The sequence below is a fragment of the Strigops habroptila genome, chromosome 3 (assembly GCF_004027225.2).
Source record: "Strigops habroptila isolate Jane chromosome 3, bStrHab1.2.pri, whole genome shotgun sequence".
Lineage (NCBI taxonomy): Eukaryota > Metazoa > Chordata > Aves > Psittaciformes > Psittacidae > Strigops > Strigops habroptila.
Window position 1 is genome coordinate 49,896,314 of NC_044279.2, and position 6,443 is coordinate 49,902,756.

At 48.6% G+C, this 6,443-nt stretch overlaps 3 non-coding genes across 3 annotated transcripts; 2 read left to right on the forward strand and 1 right to left on the reverse strand.

Moving 5' to 3' along the window:
* Positions 1-474: 474 nt before the first annotated feature.
* Positions 475-546, forward strand: TRNAD-GUC. Its single transcript has one exon. It is a non-coding gene; the product is annotated as a tRNA-Asp (tRNA).
* A 124-nt stretch (positions 547-670) lies between these two features.
* Positions 671-742, reverse strand: TRNAD-GUC. The gene has a single exon. It is a non-coding gene; the product is annotated as a tRNA-Asp (tRNA).
* Positions 743-1,199: 457 nt separating this feature from the next.
* TRNAW-CCA lies at positions 1,200-1,271 on the forward strand. Its single transcript has one exon. It is a non-coding gene; the product is annotated as a tRNA-Trp (tRNA).
* The last annotated feature ends 5,172 nt before the right edge of the window (positions 1,272-6,443 follow it).

The window sequence follows — 6,443 nt, forward strand, 5'->3', positions numbered from 1 at the left end:
AGACACCCGAGATGCTTGCTCTGCTGCCCGCCGCCTCCCCTCTGGCACTTTCCTCGCCCGGCAGCGCTCCCGGGGCGCTCCGCGGTGGGGCGGGCGAGAGAGAGGAGGCACTATGCCGCTCCCCACCGGGGAAAACCACAACAAACACGGGCCATTCTCCTCCCTCCGCCCTCTCCCCACCGCCGCCCGGTGCCGGGCAAGCTCTAGGACGTCAGCAGCCACCGGCAGAGACCCTTCTCTTCGCCGCACCTGCACGACACAATGCACGGCCTGAGGCTGCTGCACACCGCCCGAGCGCTCGGGCCCAGCCGCAGCCTTCCCGAGGCCAGCAAACGGGACGGTGGGAGGAAGGGCAGGGGGGACTGCGGTGCCCGTCGGCAGCCTCCGGGCACCAGCGCAAGAGCGGCCTGGCCCGGGGCCGGATGTTCCGCTCCCTGCGGAGCGGCTGCGCATAGCCCCCGGGCGCCCCGCGGCTCCTCGTTAGTATAGTGGTAAGTATCCCCGCCTGTCACGCGGGAGACCGGGGTTCGATTCCCCGATAGGGAGAGGCGCGTTCGCTCGCTCTTTTTATTTCCCCGCCCTTCCTCGGCGGCCGCCGCGCTGTGCCCGGCCGCTGGCCCCAGGCAGCAAAACAATCACCCGCCCCCCCGGGGAAAACGTATTCTGTGGCCTCCCCGTCGGGGAATCGAACCCCGGTCTCCCGCGTGACAGGCGGGGATACTCACCACTATACTAACGAGGAGTTGCCCTACTATTACACCCCCGAGAGATAACTTTATCTGCAGATGTACCCTTATTCCCCTCCCCCCCACCCCCCCGTCGGGGGACAACAGCAACGAAGGGGGATCGGCAGAAGGGGCGGTCTCCGAGCAGCGGGAACTGAGACCCACGAGTCTGCATACGGAGGCAGTGTCGCAGGGCCGAGAGGCCTCTGCTGAGAGGGGCCAGTAGCGGGTGTGCAGGTGGGTAGAGTTAACGTACTGGCGCGGGAAGGCGGGAAACGAAGCCGTGACGGAGGAGAGGGGCCGGCGCGGGGTTGCGGTTGCGGGGGTACGGTTGCCATAGCGAGTGAGCAGGATCGTCGTCCGCACCCCACCCCATTGCTCTGTCCCTGTCTCGGCGCCGCTGCGGGCCCCTCCAAGGGCGGGGGCTGCCTGTGGTGGGTGAGTTCTAATTCCCGACACAGCTATGCGCAGCAGGACCTCGTGGCGCAACGGTAGCGCGTCTGACTCCAGATCAGAAGGCTGCGTGTTCGAATCACGTCGGGGTCACAGTGGTTTTTTTTCCTCTACTTGCGCTGTCGGGTTCATCTCGGAGGAAACGGAGGGACGTTAATTTTTTTTTTTCATTCCCCCCCTAAAGCTTGGGGTCGGTCTCTTTTTGCTTGACCCCGAGAGGGAAGGCAGAAGTACAAAACGAGGCGGTCTGAACGGTGCCACGGACGAGGCCGCCGGCGAACAGAAACGCCAGAAACAGGTGTTCGGAAAGCGTCTGGCTCTCAGATTTCGGCAGCAGCGGGTCGGGGGACGTGCCGGGCGGGAAACAGTGCCTGGAGAGGAACGGAAACGGGGACGCTGCTTCCCTGCCCGCCGTGGGACCGCAGCCTCCCGCAGCGCGGCCTGGGGCCCCCTCCGCGGCTGGAGACGGGAAGCGGGGTGCGGGTCCTGGCGCAGGATTGCTTTCTAATACCACACTTAAACACGAAAGGCAAAGAACGTGTCACAGTTTTACAAAGACAACCCACTACGTGTAAATGATGGGGACAGGTCAGAAAGATGCATGAAAATAGCAACTTTAAACTTTAAATGGGTCCCCCAAACTGGCAGGGAGAGCCTGTTTTCAGTGCACATGAAAAGGGGTGGAATAAAGGCAGGGGAAACAGGTGGTCGTGGAGGTCAGGTCCTATCAGGAGGGAGAGGGGAGTAGGGGGAGTGGGTGCCAGGGGATGCCCATTGCCGGGTGATGGTTTGGGGCTGTGGAACACAAGAGTTTTCTCAGAGTAGCCATTCCCACATGCTGAGGTGCCAGAGGCAGAAAGGCACAGAAAGCAGTGAATTTCGATCTAGAGATGAGAGCGAGTGCTAGAAGTAATACTTAGGTGATATGGAAGGACTGGAAAGTTTGACACTTAATGAAATTGAATTAGGAAGGAGACAGAATAGTTTATAAAAGGCCTGAATTTGAGGGACAGAGAGAAACACTCCAGAGAAGTGTATAGAATTGTTAGTGTTGTAAACCACGGCAGAAAATGAAGAGAATACAGAACACACCTAGTGTTTTGCTATCCTGTTAGGAAGCAGCTATGTGTATTTTAACCCTGATGTCTCTTTTGACGTAACTTAAATCCAGCCCTAGTGCTATTGCACTGGAGGACAGTTTATTCCTTTCCTTTTTATAGGTACTTCTTACATATTTGAAATTTGTTATGCCTCTCCACAGCTGCTCTGGGGTAACAGACCGTGTTTGCTGGGCCTCTGATGATTTGTGTTGCTTGCCTCTGGAGTCTTTCCAAATGTGTTGCATTTTTAAGTGCCCAGAACCAGTTACAGTATTTCATCTGACTTCAGGTTTTACCAGGTCTGAAAAGGAGGATTGCCTGACATGCTATACTGACAGGACTTGCATTTCTGTGGTTAGTCCTTTTTGTTTTTTCTGATGCAGGATCTGTTAGATGGAAGCGTTTCATACTGGATGTCTTTTAGATGTTTCCCTGGTCCCACAAAATATCTGATGTCTGTACCCTATGGTCCCTCAGAGAGCTGGATGTAAGAAGCGGTGGCGATCTGCTCACACTCCTGTCCACAGCCGAAGCAGGTGCGCTGCTCTGAGCATTCCAGATTGCTGCCGGGCAGTATCTCTGGCTTGCAGCGAGGGGTTCATCTCCTGACAATACAGAAGATCGATTAATGGGAGTAGTTGTTCTCAGGGTGTGGTTTCACACTAACAGACCTCGCGTAACGCAGGTGTAGGGTGTCATGAAGCAGTTGGTCTGGCTCAGCCCTGCCCGTCCCTGCCTGCGTGCTTCCCCCACTCCATTTGGATCACATCGTGCAACTGTGCAGCGGCAGCTGCTGGCTCAGCATGCAGATCTGGTGGCACAACTAGGAGATCCAGCACAAGGAAAGCATCAGGGGTGCGTGGCCCGGGACCGGAGGGAGAGCGGGATCATCCCTTTTGACAACCACCACAACTACTACCACAACCACCACAGTTCAGTTAACTTTTTTGTCAGTTGTTCATTGGAGGGAGAGCCTACTGTCCCTACATTGAAATAATCTAGTGACATTTCAAAACTAAAAGAAAGAATTAAATACGCCTTAGCTACATGCAAACTCTCCCTCTCAATTTCCTATCGGTAAAATGGGGAGAATAACTCTCTTTAATCTCACAGCTGTTTTGCTGAGGTGACTCCATTAATTCCAAGGCACTTAAGCACACTAGTAGTCTCGCCAGCATTTCTACAGTACGTGAATGCTGTAGAAATGCTTCTGCACTTTTGTCCCTTTCTAACTTTTAAATACTTTGTGTCCTGGCTGACCTCTTGACACAGATGTTTTTTGCTTATGAAATTGTTACTAGCTAAATATAAACAATAACTTAAATCCACATAATGTTCAAAAATCTTGGAGATGAGGTAATAGCTTACATATGGTAAATTCAGCTTCTGCACTCTCTCTGTCTGTATATGATAAAAATAGATACCCAAATAATCTGTTTTGGAAATGATTCAGTGCGGGAAGCTGCCCTGTGCATTGTCCTTTTCATTTCATTTCTGTCAGTGTACTTAAGTAGGAGCCGATGCTTTTGTTTTCAGTCCATGTTGGCCCAGGTCTTTGTCTACCATGGTGTTAGCAGATTTAAAGCAGTTACACCACTCAGTTGCACACATTTCGTTCCCTGCCCCTGTGGGGACAGTTGTACACACCACCCGCAGCACTAGGCACCCTGTGTTCACAGCCAGGGCAACCACCTGCCTGTTTACCACGTCGGGCAGCGCAGATCCAGCAGCATCCCCCAGCGGGCCGCCTGGCCTGTCCTCCCAATACAGCTATGTCCCGTGGCCGGTTCAGCAGGAGATGAAACTACTTCCCTAAGAGAATTCCTCTAGAGGTGACATGCTCCACTGGAGGAAGACATGCTTTTTTCTTACCACTTTGCCATTTCTACTTGGATTATGCTTTAAAAAAAGATGCTTTGGATAAGAAAGATGTAGTTATTGAAAAACGAATTTTTCCAAGTTAATGAAGATGGTGGAGAAAAAAGGAGTGATTCTAGAAAGCATAGTTAGACTGCCATGATTAGGCAACTGCTTATTTTATTTATAGTAATGCTTTCCAGTTTCTATTGCCTTTCTCAGAGGGGGTATTATTTTCATTGTGAAACTCACTGTGCACTAAGACTGAATTAGTATGTCATATAGGGTTTTTTTTTTACATTTCCTTTATCTTAGGAGATTTCCATATCAGCTCAGCCTAAAACAAGGGCATGTCTGTAACACTTCCTTAAATGCCTCTGCCATGAATGGATTCATAGCCTTTACAGTGGTATTGTGTATTATGTGGCAAATGTTACATGTGAATGCAAATTATCCATCTATACTTCATTATGGATTATATGTTATCTAAACCTTCCATGGAATTTAGGGTACTTTTTTTGAATACACAGATAGAGAAAAATATTTTTTTCAGTGTAGCACAACATAAACTACCTGTCTCATTTTTCTGGGCAGCATTAGAGGTTAGGAATCATAAACTTGGGGGAAGTCAAAGCTAGACAACTGAGATAGTTCAGAAGACATTCAGTGTTTTCCTGTCAAAGAAGACTGTATGACTGAAAATCTCTTTCTTGTGCTCAGGAAAGCTAACAAATTCCAGACATTTGGGAGGGTCCTGCAAAGGAAGGATTTTTGGCTTCTACCTTCAGCATATTTCACATTTTTAAGCAAGCTTACGGCAGTTTTTCAATCACTGAAAACAGGCATAGTTTTACACCATTTGTGCTTTTTTCCTAAACTTTCCTTTTGTCACCATTTTTATGGACGAGGTAAAATATGACTACCTGTTTCTCAGGTAGAGGCTGGTATTCTGGTCTTTGAAAACCAGAACTTGCTGTTAGGAATAAACATTTAAATACTGGAATGCTTCACAGAAGGCACAGCAAAGCAGCGGTTTTGTACTCCAACCTCTAAGACACAAATCGTCATATTGGCATATGGATCACCTAATGGATTTTGGGTTTTTATGATCTGTAAAAAAATTGAAAGATCTCTCAAGGTTGTTCGTAAGGAGCTCATTCCCTTATCCCCTTTGACTGTTGCCTTATGCTACAAAATGCAAGCTTTCTTTCCTTCAAAGCAAACAATAAAGATGTAAATCCTCAGCTGATTGTCTCAGGTCTAATTCTGGTGATAGTTGCATGTTGCAGAGTTAATCATTATTTATGTATGTGCACATTTTGGTGCTTTCTCATATTACTTTCCCTGTGTGTACCTTCCCTGGAGAAAGCCTGTTGTTCCCAAGAAGCGACCATGAAAAGGGTAGAACCAGGGAATAAAGGACTGTTTTATTCAGTCCTTGTTTAGGGGTTGTTCAGCCTGGGGAAGAGAAGGCTCCAGGGAGACCTCGTAGCAGCCTTCCAGTGCCTAAAGTGGGCCTACAAGAAATGTGGAGAGGGACTTTTTACAAGGGCATGTAGGGACAGGAAAAGGGGGAATGGATTTAAACTGAAAGAGGGGAGATTTAGGTTAGATATAAGGAAGAAGTTCTTCACTGTGAGGGTGGTGAGACACTGGCACAGGTTGCCAAGAGAAGCTGTGGCTGCCCCATCCCTGGCAGTGTTCAAGGCCAGGTTGGATGGGGCTTTGAGGAACCTGGTCTAGTGGAAGGTGTCCCTGTCTGTGGCAGGGGGATTGGAACTGGATGAGCTTTAAGGTCCCTTCCAACCCAAACCGTTCTATGATTGTGTGATACAATTCTATGAATTGAGGTTGTTATTTTTCACATTAATACGATAGCTGAAGAATCTCTGCTGCTACCTTTCTGAAGTATGCCATGTCAGTCTGCAACTGGTTTCATATCTGAGTAAGATGTAAATTCTTAAAGGTGGGGGAAAGATCTATTTTCAAGTCACCTAGAAGGTGAAACATACTATCCACACTTATCTACACTAAATTATTACTATCAAATTTGGAAGGGAATTTAATTTTCTTTAAGCATTTCCAAAACACTTGTCACGTGATACCCATGATCCAGGAAAATGTTGGTAAGATATGCTGAAAAAATAAACAGAACCACATCATTTGTTCGATTCAGGCTTAAAAGTAAGTGATAGTAATCAATCCACATTGGTACATGAATATTTGCTTTGTATGCATGTGCTATTCAGCTTTGTTGTCTAACAAACCAAACAGGTAAAGTATATGCAACACCAAGAACCGAATACTT